Here is a 22,322-nt window from a genome sequence, read left to right on the forward strand (position 1 = left end):
TTAAAATCAGCAGTCACATGCTGCCTCATATCTCCTTACACAAGCTTCTATAGCAAGTGAAAAAGGTTTGCTTGTCACACATGAAGTGGCTGCTGAGAAAGGCAGGCATTCTGTAATCACACTGCATTGTACTTAAGTACATGTGGGTGAGTAATTGCATAGGTAACAAATATTTGTGTGGGTGGCGATGGGGTTCTCTGACATTAATTTATCAATGGTAAACTATCAGCAAGACATACATAGTGTAAAATATGTCTATTATGTTTGCAATCATAGCATTGCTCTCAGCTCTTGGCTTTTGCTTGGGGTCAAAGAGCTGTTATTACTGTGTGGGAGAAAACAGGAACGTGCAAAGAAACACATAGGGTGAAATATAGAGTACAGAGTTGTTTAGGTCAGCGGGACCAAGGCTGCAGTAATGGAGTCATAAAATGTAGGAACCAATAGAAATATGAGACCAATAGATCCTGACAAGATCTACACATTACAGTGCATAGTTTAGTACTTACATATGATCCTATACTTTTCCCTCTGGATATCCATGGACACCAATTCAAGAGTTGTTGACATGTGTGATGGGTGCTCAGTCATCCAGGTAAGGAAATCCCAGAAAGTTTATTTTCTTCATCCTGATATTGGGTTTTCAATGGGAGAAGTGTTTCATTACTTGTCAAGTGACTTCTTCAGTCTCAGCAGGTTGAAATTCTAAATTGACTAGTCCTTATATAGCGCTTTTCTATTCTACTTGAGCACTCAAAACCTCTCACACTGACCTACAAGCAATTTTCTACGCATTAGGGTTTTCCATTTAACAGTCCCACAGTCATACAGTCACAGTCTGATAAATGCATCAAAGAACAACTTGGGCTTCAGTATCTTGCCCAGGCATGCTTTGGCATGGAGACTGGAGCAGCCAGGGATCAAACTGCCAACCTTCCAATTACCAGATGACCTGCTCTAACTCCTGAGCTACAGCCACCCCCAGAGGTCATTTGGTGATCATTAATATGCAAATTGTCATGACCATTGTTACGGATTCAAATATTGGGGATGGATACAAGAGGAAAAACCACAATAACAACACTGGTCCGGCCGGTGGATGTTTGTGTGCAGCATTTTGCGTGTCAGCATAAGCATTTGTTAGTAAAGCATTCTTCATTGCAGCAGCATGTGTGTGTGTGTATCACTCTTCATTGCACAAGCGTGTGCATGTGTGTGTGTGTGTGTGGATCACTTCTCAGTGAACTGAATCAGCATTTCGATTTGTGTGCGTGTGTGTGTGTCATTTCTCACTCAATTGACTCAGCGCGTGTGTGTGTGTGTGTGTGTCAGTGAATCAACGAGTGCATATGTGTTCATATGTGTGTTTCTCTTCATTCTGAGTCAATGTATGTAGATGTGTGTGTGTTTGTGTGTGTTTGTGTGTGTTTGTGTTCATCACTTTCCTGTTCTGGTGTTCTGGGTAAACCACGGCCTGAAGCGTGCCCTGGGGTCCTGCCCTCCTCCATTTCAGTCTGTTTGCATCCATTGGTGCTGCTGCTCAAAGTTCTGTCCATACTGGTTCTGGCCCCAATTGAGGCAGTCCTTTTCTCCAGTGTCTTGCATCTTCTCCTTGTCCAGCTCCTCCTTAACTTGACCCTTTTGCTTCTGTAGCTCCTTCAGGGCTTGCTCCTGCTGTAGGAGCTTCTTGTCAGGTTTGACGACCTCCTGCTCCAGCAAGCTCCAGCCTGGTTTCAAGTCCTGTGTCTGGGACTCCAAGCCTGACTGATGGGTTCGATTATCAGCCAGCTCCTCCTGAGCCATGCTCAGTTTTTGCTCTGATGCCTTGAGCTCTTACTGAGGGCAGAAACCTCAGAGTCTTTTCCGTACACGTCAGATTAAAGTCCATTGATGTTTTCCTTGCTTTGCTCCACGGCCTTCTGCAGCTCTGCTGTTCGGCTCTTCTCAGAGGTCAGCTCCTGGCCAAGCCCCGACACCTGTGCCTTCAGCTTATTTTCTTCTTGTGCTTTTGTCCATTCTGAGGTGCCTCCTGACCTCAGTTACTCCTCCTGTCTCTGGCACGCCCTTTTTGCTGCCCGATCATCCGTGTTGGTCAGTCACTGTCCTGCACAGTTTTAATGCAGAGTTGTTAAGGTCAGCATTCTTTTGCTCGGCCTCACTTTTCATCCGGGCTTAATGGGCATCTCGTCACAGCTCTGTCAGCTGAAGCTGTCTGGAAATCTCCCCCGTGTAGTGAAACGGGCCTTGGATTTAACGCTCTCCATCTCCGCTGCATGAGATCGTTTTCCTGCAGCTCTGTTGACATTTTCAGGTTGTTGTTGTGGGTCCAGCTGCTGTGGCATTTGGTCAGGGTCACATCAAAGATGGTAGAGGAGTGAGCAAAGATGGTAGAGGGGAGAGCAGGAGTCCAGGTCAGCCTCGGCAAAGCAGCCTGTAATCAAGCATAAAGAGAAAAAACAAAACAAAAACAGACGAACAGGAAAATGATGTTGTGTTGGTTGTGTTATTCGGAGAGGGGAGAAACACCGGGCCAGGCCCTGTGTCAGCATTCTCTCCCCCTTTTTTTTGTTTTTTCTCAAAGTTATGTATGTATGTATGTTGGCTGTTATACTTTGTTGTGTTTGAAAATAAAAGTTGGTCTGATAAACTTATTTTCAGAATAACTAAATCTGAAACTTTGTGTCACTATAAGATTATAACAGTGATGGCAATATAATTGTTTGTTGTTCAGCAGTACAGTGTCCACCATATAATCAACTCATAACCCACCAAGCTGACAGGACAACACAGGTACATGTTAAAATTGTTAAGATCATGTTTAAAAGCCCAAAAAGGAATTTTCTTTCATTCAGTAATCACTTGTATTAATCAATCAGCAGAAAACATGTCACAATTTGAATCTTTTACCCACTAAATTTGTCGTGTCGTCACTGGTTGGTCAGACCAGTGTCTTTTTTTTGAAGTTAAGTTGTTGTCCTGCAACCCAGAGAGTTTATTTGTTAGTAGTGGATAAACTTTATCATTCAACAACAGGTGTATGTTAAGTTTCGCTGCTTTAACCTTGCTGGAAAATCTTCACGTGTTCATGAATGTAAGCTGTTTCTTCATTGCGTGTGTGTGCGTTTGTAGGTGGGTTATTTTAACTTTTTTCTCAAACAAGGCATTCCTCTAACACGTGCCTTTCTCATACATTTCTCTGGTTGTGTGTGTGTTTTTATTTTGTTTCCCAAATTTTGATTTCCCACCTTAAATAACAGCATTCCATGTCTACAGCCAGGAGTTAGAGCTTGCTTGTGAGATTCAGGGACACCTGGTGCCAATAACAATTCAGTCAAAAACTTGCCTGCAAATTTCCAGTGATGGTAACCGATAACTGGAGGAGAAGATGTCCTTTAAGTTTCTTTTCAGGGTGGGGAGAAAGTGGGGGGGAGTGAGGTCAAGCTGTAAACTTTTGAGCCAAAGCTTGGCCTGTCTGTCGTCCCAATTCTGTTTATGCTTTTGCCGCTGTACTCAGGTTTCCAGGTTGGGAGAAATCCATCTGTATTAACACACTAAAACATTTACTTAGTATTTCTTTTCTGAAAACATTCACTTACTCTTTCTTTTCTGAAAACATCCACTTACTATTTCTTTTCTGAAAACCTTCACTTACCATTTCTTTTCTAAAAACATTCACTTACCATTTCTTTTCTAAAAACATTCACTTACCATTTCTTTTCTAAAAACATTCACTTACTATTTCTTTTCTAAAAACATTCACTTACCATTTCTTTTCTAAAAACATCCTGATTCACTTCATCTGACTAGATTTTACTCTCTCTCTCTCTGGGTGCATACTTCTCACAGTCTGGCCGTTGCCTTTTATGGGCATGCAGAGTTCCTGTCACACACACAGCTGAACTTCGTGCTTGATCACACCCTATATTATGATAAAACCAACAGTAAATCAAATGTAACCGCTTATATTATTGGGCTGAACCAAGAGTCACTTTAAAAATCTTATAAATCCTGCTTCACACCATAAAACTGAAACAAATCACAGCTGTATTTATCACTCAGTCTTACTCTGCCGACTGAAGTGTCGGTCTAAATCCTGCACGATTTGTCTTTTCTATATCAAAACTCAGCCAAACATCAAACATTCACCCTAGTCATTCAAAACCTTATTTGTAATATTATAATCAGCAAAATCAGCATCTTATTTACAGGTCTTTAACAGTATTTGCAAATTATAATTATAAAACTCAATAACACGCTAAACCGGAAGCAAAAGTCCTCTGTGCACTTCACAGCAGCCACCTCATTTGCATGTTCACATACCGTCTAAAAATAGCTCGCAGCGCTGCAGCGCGCTCTCGTCACACACAGTCTCACACACAGCTCTATTATTTTATATTACAAAGACGTCTTATATTTACAATCACTGTCAGGCCTGGCAGATTTAGCGCCTACACAATTTTGACAAATTTAAGTTAACGGGTCCAACCGAAGAAAGTCCAACTTTTTTGTGATCAATTAACCAGTATCAGCCTCTAACTGTATCTGGCCTCATCTCTAAAGTCCCTAACTCAATTTAACAGTGTCCAAAAAAGCGCAGATACCGTTTAACACGGTAAGGAGCCTCTAACTCCTAGCTTATTCCAGGATGCCCCGTACCCCACAGTTAAGCCAAACGCCGACAGGTCAAGGTCGCGCGTCCACGGCCAGGAGGGAGCGTAACCTCCGAGCTATGCGCTTCTTAGCAGCCTCTAACTGCCGTCCTATAATAATTTATAACACTTTGAAACAACAGTCAGCACCCCAACACAAGAGTCTGACTGAGGCAGGTGCAACCTAGTGGTCAATGGAGCCTCTAACTCACAACATGACCAACTCAGGTCCACCATATAACCAACGGAGCCTCTAACTCACTAAATGACCAATTCCCTATCAAACTACTTGAGCCTCTAACTCAATTTCTTAGCAGCCTCTAACTGCATTTATTTCTTAGCAGCCTCTAACTGCATTTATTTCTTAGCAGCCTCTAACTGCATTAATTTCTTAGCAGCCTTTAACTGCATTTAATTTCTTAGCAGCCTCTAACTGCTTCAACTCATGAGATTTTTTCATCAAAATCAAAACAGACATTTACCAGTAATTTCAGTGAGTAGACTTCAATTTTGTCATGTCCAATTTGGCACACTTTGGAAATAATTCAACAGGTAGTGCCTTACCTTTGTATAAGCCGGCTTATGCCCACTCACGTCAGACCACTGGCTTGTGCCTGTCCGTTCGACAACCTCGGACCGTCCAAACCTCCAAAATTCCACCCCAATACCACAGGACGAGCCCCCAAAACTGTTACGGATTCAAATATTGGGGATGGATACAAGAGGAAAAACCACAATAACAACACTGGTCCGGCCGGGTTGAGTCAAACGATGATTTTAATGATCACACGCGTGGGAGATGGACACCGTACGCAGACAGCATCAGATCTCAAAATGGTGGAGCATTGATCAAACTCTTATAACCTCTAGTGGCCCCACCTAATCATAAAAGCCTAAACATTCTCACATTCTCTCTCTCACACAGTGCCTAAGCTACGACCTTGGCTCCCTGTTTATCTGCTCCTGCTGAGATGGGGCAGAAAACTCCAGTATGTTCTGTTCTCTTCTAATCAGACAAATAAGGCGATGACTTTCTGCAAACAGTATTTCTCATAACTCAGCAGTATAATGCATCATAAAACAATATCATTCATTCACAATCAACCAGCAGTCTAATGTAATGCAACTCAGCTTAACAAATGCAATAGTTATCACCTTCTTCTAATTCAGGAGAATAATGCAAACTAAAACTATATAATAATTCACCATCTTTAATTAAGGGTCTAACATGGCATAAAATAATATTATAATCTGACACCATTGATCAATGGTCATGAGTACCATTCAGGGAGCTGGGCAATGGCTGCAATCACTGCACTTTAAGATGGTTAAAGATGTACCCATAGGCCCCTCCTAAGGGGATAGTAGTCTGTATGATGGCTTTAACAATCAATATATAGGATACAGGAAAGAGCTGTTAAAGCTACATTAGCAAGAGAGGTTATGATGAGCAAGCAGGAGTTTGGTTTCATACTGAGAAACAGCACTACAGATACAAAGTTTGCTTTGACAGCGTTAATAAGGAAGAATACTGAAGGTCCTAAGGAACTGCACTGTGTCTAGAGAAAGCATTGATCTGTGCAGATGACATTGTAATCTCCAGTGAGAGTAGGGAGTAGGTGGAAGAGAGCCTGCAGAGCTGGAGGTCTGCATTGGAAAGAAGAAGATTGAAAGTAAGGAGAAGCAAGACAGAATGCATTTGTGTGTGAGGGAAACAGGTGTAACAGTGAATCTACAAGGAGTAAAGGGAATGAAAATTTATTATTTTTAATACCTAGGGGTCAACTATCCAAAGCAATGGACAGTCTAAAAGAGAGGGGAAGAACAAAACAGAGTGCAGGCAAGGGTGGAGTGGTGGAGATGAGTCTCTGGGGTGATTTGGGACAGAAGGATGGTGGCAAGAAGGAAAGGGAGGTTTACAAAATGGCAGCGAGACCTGCTATGCTATGTGCGATTTGGAATGATGGCACTGAAAAAAAGACAGGAGGAAGAGCAGAAGGTGGCAGAGTTGAAGATGTTACTATTTTCATTGGGAGTGACCAGAATAAACAGGACTAGAAAAACTGATTGTTAGCTATCACCAGTTTGTCTGTTTTTATCTTGAAGTCCCACAGGATCTTAGCTTGCTCATTCTCGACCACCCTAGGGCGCATATCTCATTTTGACCTCGGGACCACCAGGTCATACTCGGCACAGATGTTCCTCTATACTGTGCCAACCACTTGGTTATGGCGTACCATATATGCCCTGCCTGCTAGAATCTAGCACTCTTCTGGATAGTCTCAGGGGCGTCTTTACACAGCATGAACATGGAGTCTTGTCTACTGTGGTAAACCCCTGCCTCTATTGATCTTTTGCTTGTTTCTGTGCTGCCATGATTCATGCATCTGTGCTGTCTTTCAGTCCAGCTTTGTCCAGCCATTGGTAGGACTTCTCAATATCAGCCATTTCTTCTATTTCTCTGTGGTGGCTTTTGCTTTCTACAGATGATATTACGTAGAATGAGCTGGAGAAGAGTACTACTGGGATATGGCAGCGAATCAATATATGGTTCAAGGACAGAAGACTGACAAGAGTAGTGTAAGATTGATTTCCATGTTCATTGGATCAACACAAATATTTGAAGATTACAGTTTTGTTTCTAGAAAAATATATATCTTTGAACCTCAGTAAAGAGCTTTGCTGAACATACAATAACAGTGGGAGTAGAATGAAAGGTCATCATGACACAACTTGCTTAACACTGACAGTTTAATTCACTTCTGCCACGGTGAAAAAGAACCCAGTTTGATGGAAATCCATCAGGGCAGGAAAAGCATATTCAGAAAGATGATGTCTCCCCTACAATACATATTTTTTTTTATAAACTTCACAGACAAATGCAAATGACTTGGATGACAATGCTGCTGTATACATAATTCCTCTCAAAACACTTGTGCTTGTTGAAATACTGACTGCTGTTGTTCAGTGAGATTTTTAGTTTTTGACAAATACACTAATCGTTTTCCTTTTGCTTTTACTTATCTCTGTTATAAAGCAAGTGAAGGAACAAAATGGTGTGATGGACACAGGGGAGAAACATATTTGCAACAAAGTAGATTAATTGGCAACAAGTGGATAATTAGGTATTAGGTGTTTCTCAGAAGTACAGATGGACAAAGATTCACCAAACAGCAGAAATCTGCTGACTTTGGGATTCTAGTGTTCCTGTACACCGGTGTTTCCCAACCACTGTGCCGCAGCACATAGGTGTGCCGTGAGAAATGATCAGGTGTGCCATGGAAGATCATCTGGTTCCACCTGATTAGTACTCTAAGCGACTGGCTTGAGTAACGGGAGAACAATTACATTCTCTTCCACTAGAGGGCAGTACAACTGCCTGCTCCAATTAAATGGGTTGCCAACTGCCAGTAAAACAGAACAAGACAAAGAAGAAATTACATAATAGGCATGCAGTGCGTAATACCAAAAGATACATATTTGAAAAGAAAAAGTAGTCAGTCTGACCTGGGCCCCCCGCAGAAAACTCAGACCCAGATGAAGGCCCTATCATGAGTAGTGGCCAGAAGAAAGCAAAAAAGATATACTGGGGACAAACCGAGCCAATTCCACTATGCCGCTATGATTTTTCTAATGTGAAATATGTGCTGTGGGTCCAAAAGGTTGGGAAACACTGCCATACACTATCCCAGCCACTTGGTTGTGTCTATCAGTATATGCTATTCCAGCTTGGATCTTACATCCTGCTGCTATATGCTGGATATTCTCTCGGACACCCAAAAGGTTGATTCTGTTCATCTGGACGTAGTATTTTCAGTGAGAGAAACGTTTTGTCACTCATCCAAGTGACTTCTTCAGTCTCTAGGACATATTTGTACAGTCTGCACACAGCAAACAGTTTTTCAGGAGTATTTCCTCGTCACATCAGCTGCATCTATCTCCTCTGGTGGCCAGTGTATCATTCCAGTTGGGTATCTGATGGCCGGTAGGACGTATGTATTGATGGCTCGGATCAGTCAGATGGGCTTCTCAGTACCTGTCATACTATTGATATTTGGCTGTGGCTGAACTTTCTGTATCCTTATAATGGTTCCTGTTGAGCAATTGGATACTCAGGTACTTGTAACTGTCCTGCACAGTTGTGGTTAGAAGTTTTCATACATATCATTGTGGGTGTGAATGTCATGGAAGGGCTTTTAATGATTTCATTGAACTCTCCTTAAGGTTCTACGGTATATTCTAACTTGACAAGGCCAAGGCCAATTAACTTCTCGTTAGTGATCATGATTAACTGTAAGCGGTCGTTTCTCTTTGCCAGCATAAAAAGGATTTTTTGACAGCACTCATTGGATTGACAAATATGCAAAACAATAGGAAAATCCAAGGTACTTAGTGAAGATCTAAGAAGGAAAATAGATTTACAGATTAAAAATGCTCCCCATATGACTGTATAACTTTGCAGCTCTGCAAACACCTGCTTCTATGAGACTGATGAAATAGGGATTTTAGCAGGTATTCACTAGTTTTGTGAAGCATTTAAACTTTTGCATGATTATGTTTTGGTATGTTATTGAGAATTAATGGAAGTTGTTTATTCCTCAAGCTGAACAAGATTTTAGTGATCTATGATTAGTTTTCATGAGTGCAATGTATTTTATTCATCTCAGCTATCATTTGTCCATCATTTTTAACAACTAAGGAAAATGATGGAAAATTTGCACCTCTGCATGTTTAACTGCAAAGTTCTGTCAAATCAAAGTCAGCAGGGAAAAGCTTCACCTGCTCACACTTTCATGGAACTCTCAAGATCGAACAGATCACTGACCTGTTTTCTGTGGAATGTAAATGATAATTGAAAGTTTCATGTGCTTGGCAAGACAAACAATTCCTTCATTTTTTTTCCCTTATGTGCGCATGCTCCCTTTGTTCAGTTTATAAACCTATTAAATACACATAGTTGTCCACAATGTAGCTATAATACTATATTTATAAGCTTTGTACAGTTGGAAGAATTAGTGATGATTACTTTAAATAATTTGTTTTTATTTTTTAATCCCTTTTGAAATATTATTTTGCCACTCCTGTGAAATGTTGTTTTAGTAAATGGCAGCATTTTTCCTTTTAATTTCCACCCTTATATAATAGCACACTGTCTTCAAAAATACTGGATCTAAATACTAGAAAAGAAACAGTAAAAAAAATAATTTTTTGTCTCCCATTATTAAAACATTTTTGAAAATGAAAGCAACAGAAAAACAACCATAAAATAAATCAGTGAAGACAAAGAATCCATTTAAATTGGAAAAAACACATTATTGATGGAAAAGTGTAGGCTAAATCTTGAAAGATGAAATGGTGTTTAGTTGATCAGCCAAGCGTAATTTTTATCCAATGAAAACATGTCAAACGAGACGCAACACACTGTGTCCAAATGTCTCTCCAAATAAGTGAGATGCACAGAAGAGTTCTGCCATGGGCGTGTAACTCAGTGTCAGAAAAATAAGAGGCAAATTATGAAGAGCTTTGTACAAAATTGTTATAATAACAAAGTAATACATTGTTTATCTTCTGATAGTTGTGTATGGGTTATTTGAAAGGATTTTATCCTGGAAACAAGTGCACTCTGTCAAGAAGTATTCCACAAATGAGGCTCTCTCACTGTCAGCAGGAACATCAATCGCACTTTAATGACAGATTATATGTTTTAGGGCTCACATAATAAAAGTTTTATTTTAACCTCAAATATGTGTATTTATTAATTTTGCCACGTGTTACTCTTTTAGAGAATAGTGTAGAATAGCGTCCTCTTTATTATTGTAGTTACTGCTTTTCTTGTCTGTGAGAGATTATCCTGTAGCTGTAAAAATACAGCTAGAAGATGTTGTGAACAGTCACCTTCTGAATACCATACGAAGGTGAACGAATAAATTCATGAGCAAATGGTTGAAAAACTAGAGACCACTGAACCATAAAAGAGGCTAAAAATAATGATATACAGGTGCAAAAGAAGCCACTGAAATCAGTGACTGAGAATTTCATTTATCTATAAGCGAGCTACAAAGTCTTAATATTAACACGCTGAGGTGCTGATTCTATAAAATCTATTCACATTTGCTGCAAATTGAACTTGGAGCTTCTGAAAAAAAAAAGAAAGAAGTCACACTCACGATATAAGCAATAAACAAACACTCCAAATGATTTTGTATATCTTGCCTCAGTTTAATAGAGCAGGATCACATTTCACACATGAGCACTCATTTTAAAAGCACCCATTGGATTAAAGTAATTCCAAATCAGATAACACTTCATATTAACTGCACACTCTTAAGCATTAGTAAGATATTAGTAAATACGTAACACTACCATAAAACATTAGCAAAGAAACAGTAACCTAATAAATGTAACAGTATTACAGCAATTCTTGCACAAATAATTCTGCCTCTTTGTATTAGTTGTGACTTCTTTGTAGCTTTAATTTAATCAGCAAATCAAACAACAAATGCACATGTGCAGTTGTCATATTAAATGTGTTATGTATTATTAAATATAAAACAGAATTTGCATTGCAAGGCAGCTGCTGCAGCTGTGCATAGTGTAACACTAACAGAGGATACACATTACCTAAATTTTAAATGACAAAAATAGAAAAAAGTCATGTTTATGTCCATGTGTCTTTTGTCCTGCCTCAGCAGATGACTGTCTCTCCCTGAGCCTAGTTGCCATTGTTGGAATTTTCTTTCTATTATTGCAGGGTCTTTACCTTACAATGTAAAGTGCCTTGAGGCAACTGTTGCTGTGACTTGGCACTATATAAATAAACTGAATTGAACTGGATTGCATGCCAGGATTAACTGTGCTGGAATCGCCTTGCAACACTTACACCATCCTCTTTTCATTGTTAGTATTTTTTAGTTTAGTTGGCTATCTTCAGATAAACATATTTAAATAACCCTACTATAGTTGTGTTTTTGATTAGTTGACCTAATTTTGGGTTGCACCCTGTTTAGTAGCTAAAAACAAACAAACTTGCCATGTTGTGTGCTAAAGAGTTACCATCCCAAACTTTATTTTACTTTAATACATCATTTTGAATGCTATTATGATTTGTATTTGATGTTTAGTACATATTCCTTATATAATAAATATAACAATAAAGTTATATATGAACTTATTAGTCAAAAATAAAGCATTTACATCTGTATTTATAAATTACATACCAACCGCTACTAAGGAATATTTTATAAATGATTATTTAATGTTTACTAATACCAAACTAATGCTTAAAGGTGTGTAGTTGTTATAAAGTGTTGCCAGGAATAATATCAGTGTAAGAAAGATTTTAAGGCACTTCATTTGGACCAGAACTCGTTTTATAAGCCATCATACTTGCATGCATACCATACAAATTTTTGTGAAAATCAATTTCCATTTCTATTACGACAAAATGTGCTTTTAGTAAGAGAACGTGACAACTCATCCTGCATATTTTGACCCATGCTGGCCTCAGTTGTCTGATTAGCCACTGTGGGACTTCTTCAGAGCCTGAATATTGATTGTAGATCAATTTAAAGAACATGACATTTAAACTCACCAGTACAGGACGTGTCATGTACCCTGGGTGGGGGAGGGGTTTGAAAGGGAAGTAAGTGATGGATCTGATTACCTGACTGATTTTTCCTGTATCCTAGTATGGGCACAGGTTTAAAGATATACCTCAGATATGAGTGAGAGAAAAACCCTACCAGTAGCTGGACAAAGCTGGACTGAAAGACAGCACAGAGGCACTAATCATGGCAGCACAGGAACAACCTCTGAGCACGAAATCCATAGAGGCTGGGGTCTATCACACCAGGCGAGATCCCATGTGCAGGCTGTGTAAAGATGCCCCTGAGAAAATGTGGGGCATAACAGCAGGGTGCAAGATGCTAGCAGGCAGGGGATGGAATGCCATAATGAAGTGGTTGGCATAGTATACAGAAACATCAGTACCGAGTATGGCCTGGAAGTCCCAAGGTCAAAATGGGAGACACCCCCTAGGGTGGTGGAGAATGACCTAGCTAAGATCCTGTGCCTTCCAGATACAGGACAAAATGGTGGTGGCTGACCATCCGACAAAGTAGTGGTGGACAAGCAGAGGAAGACGGCCATAGCGATAGACGTAGCTATAACAAATGACAGTAACATCAGGAAGAAGGAACACGAGAAGCTGGAGAAGTACCAAGGGCTCAGAGAAGAGCCTGGGAAGATATGAAGGGTGAAGGTAATGGTGGTGTCAGTGGTAACTGGAGCGCTCTGTGCAGTGACTCCCAAGCTAGGCAAGTGGCTCCAGCAGATCCAACATCCGAGATCTTTGTCCACGAGAGTGCAGTCCTAGGAACAGCAAAGACACTAAGCAGGACCCTCAAGCTCCCAGACCTCTGGTAGAGGACCCACACACACACACACACACACACACACACACAGTTTTGCATCCATCGAGTCTCCTCTACTTATCCTTTTCAAGGTTGCGGGGTGACTGAAGCCTAACTAAGCTATCCTGGAGAGCCTTTCGTAGGTCAGTATACATACTATACGTATTAAGTATACATGATATCACAACATTTACACAAGATTATAAACTTAGACTTAAAACTTTAAATGGATCACTTAATAATATTAATTAATAATCCACTGTTGTTTTGTCCAGAATAACTTAAACTGAAAAATATTTTGGTGTGGCCAAAAAATAATAATCCATCGTTTCACTGTGCTCTGAACTGGCACAAGATGGCACACTGGCATGCACCCTCGGAGTGTTTCCTTTCAGTGTTCTCTCAGGAACCTCAGCATGCTTATCGATGTTCTCATCCTGGGGGATGAAGTCACAATTCACAACCCAATGATACTGGAAAACTACTTTAATGTTTAGAGACTGGAAACTATCATGGTGAAATCAGAGAGTGGACTGTGAGATCATAGGTATGGATCTAAAAATAGCAGTTGCATTAATAGCTAACTGGCAATGTGTGACATCTAAATAAGCCAGTGTTTTAAATTTTTATGGACCTGTTGTAATAATTCCTACTCACATCTTGTGGAATGCATACATAGTCATCTGCTTTCCAAGTGACAAATTCACTGTGGTTTTTTATTCATATTTCATTTAAGCATTTTAAACTGGCACATGCCTTTGTGTAAAATGTTGTTGGAAAAAAAAATGTTATGAGCTCAAACCACCAAACCAACTGCATGCACTGATTTGTGTATTCATCCTTCAGTCAACAGGCTGTCTTTAATTTATTCAGTTCATTATATGTTTAACTTTACAGAGATTAAAGCATCTGAGCTGGCGTGAACTTTGTAAAAAGCAGATTTTTCTCGAATGATATTTATTTATGTGTCTGTGTTAATGTGTTAATGTGTGTGCTTCTGACCCACTGACAAGACTGAACATTATTTTGTATTGTTTCAGTAATTTGTAATTATTACTGTTGCCATCTACCAAATTGTATTAGACAGTAATAGGACCCAGACTGCAAGTGCAACAGATTTCACAACCGCAGTCTTTTCACAATCTTTCTTTTTTTTATCACCTTCTTTGCCAAACTGATTAATCTGACAGTGCCAAATATGTTTCCTGTTGATAAGATAACCTGGTAATTGAACAGCCTAGCTTTTAATTAACATTTTAATTTGACTTTGGAGCTTAGGTAAAGGGGCCTTTATTAAGCAGCAAGTTGGTCCAAACAACCTGATGGGCACTTGATGTGACAGACTGATGTCCCTTTATGAGCCAAGTGTGGTAACTGAACGCCATGCTTATAAAGATGCCCACTGATAGTCTATATGACATTAAGCACATCCAGTACTGTTAAACTGTCAGTATGAATATGATGTTGTAAAAATAATATTTCTACATGTCTTTACTGGTAGACTTGTTAATAAAGCCGTGTTCAGTGTGCAACAACATACTTCAAGAACAAGCAGGGAAACAAGTCTAACTCCATATGTGAATGTTACAGCAGAATATGTCACCCAATGCATTTATAGCACACATGATAATGTAAGACACCAGCTCTGCTAAAGAACTTTATTATGATGCATTAAGCTTTGCTGAGTAATTTTAAAAATCACTTTAATAAAATCCATGCTTTACATGCAAATTTTATTCTCATACTAATACAAAAAAAATGTATATTTTTATTGCCGGTAATGATGTTGCAGAGTGCACTTGAAGAAGAACTACAATTGCAATTGTTTACTCATTAAAATCATGATGCATTAAAATTTTTCACATACCAGCTTTTTCAAATACAATCAAAGCATGATGAATTGGTTTTCTTAATTGTACGAAATAAATGGCTGCCACACTTACTCCCGTAAAAGTGGCATCTGCTTAAATAGAGAACATAAAAACTGTGACATTTTTGCTAACGAGGCCTGCAGTAATATGCAGTAATACACACCAAAGACAATCTTAAAAGACATGAAGTCATTTACTGATGTTTGACTAATAAAGAATGGAAATGAGGTAAAGCAAAAGATGACTCATGTACTATAGATGTTTTACTTGCCTAAAGTAAATTTTTAGATGAGGCCATGGGCCATGGAGGAAATGGAATGCACGCCTTTGTTTAGCTTCTGCGCAATTTTGAATCAATTTTGAATTATTGTGATTATTTTCATCGTTATGTTTCATTTCTTAGTAGTTTTGCAACTATTTCTTGTCGTTCTGCATCTCTGTGTAGTTCCTTTTCTTTCAAATCATCTGTAGTTGGAGTCATAAGTATTTGGATATTGACAGAGTTTTTGGTAATTCTGACTTTGTACATTACAATAGTGGATTTTAATCAAAGAATCAAAATGTGATTAAAGGGACTTTGAGCTTTAATTCAAGGGGTTTTATTCATAAAAAGCCTATTCATAAAGGACCTTCAGACAGTGTGTGAACCTTACATGGTTCCTCCTTTGTCTGATAAATTGGGGATAATTCAAGTTTAAGTTTGACTTTCAAACACATTTCACGTGTCTTTTGCATTTTTATTGATCATTTTGAAATTGCAAATGCTATAAATTTAATTCTTATTTGCATTTTATAGAATGATAAGCAGAAACTAAATCCTTATACAGCAGCAACAGCGGATGTTAAGTGATGTAATAGAAAAGACTAATATGTTGTTATTGTATGAAGTTGTGAGTATTTGCTTTAATGGCAGTCGTTAGAAATGGAGAGAAGACAGAAAGAGAGAGAAAGAGAACAAGAGAGGAGCAAGAGAGCGACCACAAAAATTTTGATAATTGTCAGGTCCATAATATCACTGAGGATTTAATGACATTCATTTACCAATGTTCAACCGAATACATCTTGTTTGTAAAAGAAACCGTGAGACAGAGAGAGATGGGATGTTTTTGAAAGAGAGAATAAGAATGATGTTAAAGAAGAGGACTCACAGGACTCTAAAGCTCAATACATCATTTGTCAGAATTACAAGAAAAGCTGCATTGTGTCCAGATGGGTGCTTGACCATCCTGACTGCTACAGAGACACCATTATCATTATTATGTGTATGAGTGTACAGTAGTACATCACATGTAAAGTATATTGGCTTACTTGTATAGTCCTTACATGATCCTTAAAAAAACTTTTTATCAAAGAACACAAAATGACAGCTTGCCAAAAACTACTGTAAAAATATTACAGTGTATATTTTTTTCCCCATTTTGAACTACTACTAATCATTTTAAACTACTTCAGCCTGAAGTATAGACATCAAATATTAATGGTATTTTTTGGATTTTAAAGGCAGTTTAAAGGCCAGTTTGTTTACAAACAACAATAACAAATTTAGATTTTAGTTTTGTTTACTGATGCTGATGATGATATCTTTGAAGCTCTGAAAGGTTACTCATAGTTTATTATCATTGAATCATTTTATAACACAGAGCATGACCTTCTAAGAAAAGACCTGAAGGTGAACATCACACACAAACACACACTCGTACACCATTATCCAACATCAATAGTGTCATGGTCTCCGTGCCTGCCCGGCCGGCTCCACAAGGCTACATTTGCTGTTTCGGTTCTCTCCCTCTCTGCCTGGGCGGAGCTCACTGTGGGCTCCCGCCCTTGGCCCACACACCTGACAACAATCACCTGTCATCACCGGGAGCACTATTTGAGGCTGGAACACAGATCCTCTCGTCGCTGGATGATTGAACTACTGACGTTAGTGTTCTCACAGCTCCTGTGAACTTGTGCTTCGTGATTAGTTTGTGACTTCCCTTCTCTTCTGCTTCAGACCTTCCCTCCCCCGGACCTGCGACCTCCCTGCCGTGTGAACGTGTGTGAGTGTGGGCAAGAAGACGTGAGCGAGTGTGAGAGAGCTACCTTGTGATTCCCTGGAGTTTTGGATTCCCTTCACTGTATATATATATATTGTGCACTGGAGCCGTAAATAAACTGTTTTTTGGAGACATCTAACCGCTCTGCGCTTGAGTCCCTACAACCAGATCGTGACAAATAGAAGCACGCAATTACCATTTCAGTAGTAAGGCACTCTTGCAGAAAACAGAAAAAGTGTGAAATTTTGCTGCCTACTTTGAATGATAAAAAGTCGCTCTACTTTTTATCATTCAACTGCTGGACAAATATAAAAATAAGAAATTGAAGGTGAGTAATCCAAAATAAAATCCTAACATAAAAGAATGCATTAGTTTATGTCAAGATAAATGTGAGATCAAAAATATTTATAATGCTGCATTTTTTGGCCTGAGGATGAAATGTAGCTTAGCTATTTGACGCTAATTTAAAGAACTGAGACAACAATTTTAAAATAAAATAAATAATATCATCTGGCAAATATGAGCTATATTTATTCAGCACAGCCAAAATACCATGAAAATAAAAAATGAAATGGCACAAAATGTCCCCAAGATCATCTAAAGGATAGTATAGTGTTTTTTGCATATGCTTGTATTTATTATCCAATATATAATACAGGGAGTGCAGAATTATTAGGCAAGTTGTATTTTTGAGGAATAATTTTATTATTGAACCCAAAAAACTCATTAATATCAAAGCTGAATGTTTTTGGAAGTAGTTTTTAGTTTGTTTTTAGTTTTAGCTATTTTAGGGGGATATCTGTGTGTGCAGGTGACTATTACTGTGCATAATTATTAGGCAACTTAACAAAAAACAAATATATACCCATTTCAATGATTACCATTGGTTTTACCAGTGAAACCAATATAACATCTCCACATTCACAAATATACATTTCTGACATTCAAAAACAAAACAAAAACAAATCAGCGACCAATATAGCCACCTTTCTTTGCAAGGACACTCAAAAGCCTGCCATCCATGGATTCTGTCAGTGTTTTGATCTGTTCACCATCAACATTGCGTGCAGCAGCAACCACAGCCTCCCAGACACTGTTCAGAGAGGTGTACTGTTTTCCCTCCTTGTAAATCTCACATTTGATGATGGACCACAGGTTCTCAATGGGGTTCAGATCAGGTGAACAAGGTGGCCATGTCATTAGTTTTCCTTCTTTTATACCCTTCCTTGCCAGCCACGCTGTGGAGTACTTGGACGCGTGTGATGGAGCATTGTCCTGCATGAAAATCGTGTTTTTCTTGAAGGATGCAGACTTCTTCCTGTACCACTGCTTGAAGAAGGTGTCTTCCAGAAACTGGCAGTAGGACTGGGAGTTGAGCTTGACTCCATCCTCAACCCGAAAAGGCCCCACAAGCTCATCTTTGATGATACCAGCCCAAACCAGTACTCCACCTCGCTGGCGTCTGAGTCGGACTGGAGCTCTCTGCCCTTCACCAATCCAGCCACGGGCCCATCCATCTGGCCCATCAAGACTCACTCTCATTTCATCAGTCTATAAAACCTTAGAAAAACCAGTCTTGAGATATTTCTTGGCCCAGTCTTGACGTTTCAGCTTGTGTGTCTTGTTCAGTGGTGGTCGTCTTTCAGCCTTTCTTACCTTGGCCATGTCTCTGAGTATTGCACACCTTGTGCTTTTGGGCACTCCAGTGATGTTGCAGCTCTGAAATATGGCCAAACTGGTGGCAAGTGGCATCTTGGCAGCTGCACGCTTGACTTTTCTCAGTTCATGGGCAGTTATTTTGCGCCTTGGTTTTTCCACACGCTTCTTGCGACCCTGTTGACTATTTTGAATGAAACGCCTGATTGTTCGATGATCACGCTTCAGAAGCTTTGCAATTTTGAGACTGCTGCATCCCTCTGCAAGATATCTCATTATTTTTGACTTTTCTGAGCCTGTCAAGTCCTTGTTTTGACCCATTTTGCCAAAGGAAAGAACGTTGCCTAATAATTATGCACACCTGATATAGGGTGTTGATGTCATTAGACCACACCCCTTCTCATTACAGAGATGCACATCACCTAATATGCTTAATTGGTAGTAGGCTTTCGAGCCTATACAGCTTGGAGTAAGACAACATGCATGAAGAGGATGATGTGGACAAAATACTCATTTGCCTAATAATTCTGCACTCCCTGTATGTGGCTGGTGTATGCCACTGTCATTCAGCAGCACAGTGCTGAAACGAAACTCAGTTGGGTCCACAGCCCATTATACATTCTAACCCAAAGCATAATGAGTTTAGAGCTTAAAATACATGGCGAACGTTACATGCTTGAGCCACTTCACATCGATATTTCAGAGAATCAGATCAGTTTCCACTTAGAAAACTGTGTAACTTAAAATCCTAGATCCCAGGTTGAGACTATTGGGAGCTACATTTGTGACCCAGAATACAGAAAAATCACACTTTCTTTGACTGCAGTGAATTACTACACTTGCACTTGCAGACATCTTTTGTGGGTACTTCAAAGTCATCAGTGGAAAGTAATAACAGAAAAAACAGACCCAAAATGAGTTCAGTTTAGCAAGCTATCGCTGTATCCACAGTATCTGTAATTTTATCTGAAATGAAAATCTAATGGCTGTATTATATTGCACATGCTTTGATTGCCCCACTTACATCAGTGCATTTTCAGTTGTGTTCTTAACTCCCCCCCCCTCCCCTGCAGTCCCCTGGGCAATCTCAAAACTTTCAAAAAAATCTTATCAGAAGAGAAACAATGAAATAGACTTTATACAATTGCATAGCCTGGTTTAAATATAATAAGATGTTATCTGTTATCTGCCAAAGTTTGATTCATGTTGTCAAAGCACTGTAAAGTTTACACCAGTGGATATCTTAACAAGGTCCAAACAATGTGTTAATCCTTACACACTGTGTGGGTCAAATTAGAACAACTTTGACATTTGAAAAAAGTAAAAGCACATTAAAATTTTATTCTTTTAGCTTGTTGGGTTAGGGTTAGGGTTTCAAATTTGACTCATATCCATCCAGATTGTAAATCCACAAGTAAGGGTCAAATCAAGTAAAACGGTGGGTTTTGGAGAGTCTTGAAACTTTAAAACTGTACATGTCATGCCTGTGTGTATTTTTATGGGTTAGTGGTGACAGAAGTCAAGGGGGACCTTGACAGTGTCTCGAGAACTGTCTATATATTTCCACCACATTTTCTCAGCTTTCCACAGAGAGGAATGTTAAAATAATTAAAGATGATACCTTAACACAGATATGAGATCTGAAACAGGGCAGCATGGCATTGCAGTTTGAGCACTGTCACCTTATACCAAGACGTTTCTTGGTTCAAGTCCAAGCTGGGGCCTTCCTGTATGGAGTTTGAGAAACAACTGAGCTGCCACTTCAGTTCATTTATTAAGGATTACTATCCATTACTTATTGTCAGATATTAATTTCAGATTGGCTACTTATACATTCTAAATTGATCTGCAGTTTAACATTCAGTACAGACACTTATTATAAGGGTTCGGGGCCCAGGTCAAAATTGTGTTGTTTTTATCAGTGATTACTGTGATAAGAAGTCTGTTCATTTTCAATTATTTCTTCATTCCGTGACCCTCCTTCAGTTCACTCTTTCTCAAAACACTGAAAAAACACAAGTTTGTCTTGTTTCAAACTCTGCAAATGCATTAGAATATATAAAAATAAATAAATAAGAAAAAAAATCCCTTTTCTAAGGTTTCACTATTTAATTTCCATCTGAACATCTTAGTAACAAACAAAGGGTTTGACCAGCATTTTTTTAGAGTTCAGTCTGACCCCAAATAGCGTTTTCACCATCGGAGACATTCTGGCGTCCGTGTGCCCCACCTTTGGCCCCCAACAAAGTGTTTGACAACCAGAGCAGAGTCAGTCGGGTAGTACTTAGCAGTCAAAAGAATAACTGTGTGCCTAGTAGGGTGTGTGATGCTGTCAGCTTCTAAAGCTTTCGCCTGTGTTCACACAGCGAAGCACAGCGAGACACAGAAATTGTGTGGGAATGTGTATATCTGTCATTGTGCTTTGTGTTAGTTTTGCTCTACTGAGCACCGCTCTAGTTTCATATAAGTCTGCCATTCTCTCAGTTTCAGTTGTCTTCTAATTCCCCATGGCATTTCTCGGTTTTGTTCTCCAACGCTTTTGTTTATCTTTGACTATGTTCCCTTCTCATCCTCTTTCGGTTCTGTTTTAGTAAACCAAATACTGTAGGTCAGGTCACCATGTACAAAGCAGGTCAACTATCTTTGCTGTTGAGGAAAATACTCAGGAGCAAATGTCAGTGTCTGTTGAGTTTAAGGTGCAACTAAGGCAGACGTTATCCTATGACATTACGGTTTTTGTGAAGCAGGGTTGTCACTTCCAACTTGGCGTTTTTTAATGTGCAGGTTACTATTGTGAAGGAGTATATTTTTCACACAAACCAAGTCGTTTTCAGTGCGTAAACCTAAACACAGAATCATACAAAAAGTGAAAACCAAATTTAAAAAACACAGTAGGCACAAACTACCAGCTCCTGGCTGACAAACCTGCAACATTTGCACCCCAATGCCTTCTAATGCAGTCTACAGGTCTCTAAGCAGATCAACAAGCTCTTGGCAGCCAATATTGCCGTGGTCATAGCATTATGGGACACCAAAGGACACTGTATGATTAAAAGATTTAATATAGATGTAGAGCAAAGAATGTGTTGAAAGTTGTTGTTGGGCTGGGACACTTGAGTTGGTACCAGCTAAACTGTAGCTTTTAATTGTCGCATACTAAAGAAACTGCAAGTAATTGGATATTTAGGCTGTACACAAATTAATTAAGCTAATATATGTTTCTGTTTATTTCAATTTGTTTAATTATTGATATTTAAACAATTCTTTTCTTTTTTTGTAAGATTAGTGAGTTGTTAGGTTGGGACTTCTTGATTGCACTGGTTTGCAACATGTGACAGTAAAAAGCTTTAATTTAGCACTTTAGCTTTTAACAGTCACGATCAAAGTAGCCAACCATTTTACTTGAATCATTGAATTTCTCCCTTCTTAATTAAGTCCCTCAATCTATTTTCTTACTATTTCACCTTCCTCCATCTTCTGCTCACTTTGTTGCTGGGACAGCTATCCCTCTTCCTGCACTTCTCCATGGCTGATCCTAGTAACAGCAGGGATTCCTGCCACATTCCAAGGATATGCATGTTTTGCAATAGGTCTGAATGTGAATCGGTGTCTGTTTCTGTGAGTTCTAGTGCGAGTTCTAGTCTAGTTCTACCGCAAGATTCTACATTTCTTACACCAATTAAGGGAATGTGACCA

The sequence above is a fragment of the Perissodus microlepis genome, chromosome 19 (genome assembly GCF_051167445.1).
Source record: "Perissodus microlepis isolate ML-2025 ecotype Zambia chromosome 19, ASM5116744v1, whole genome shotgun sequence".
NCBI lineage: Eukaryota > Metazoa > Chordata > Actinopteri > Cichliformes > Cichlidae > Perissodus > Perissodus microlepis.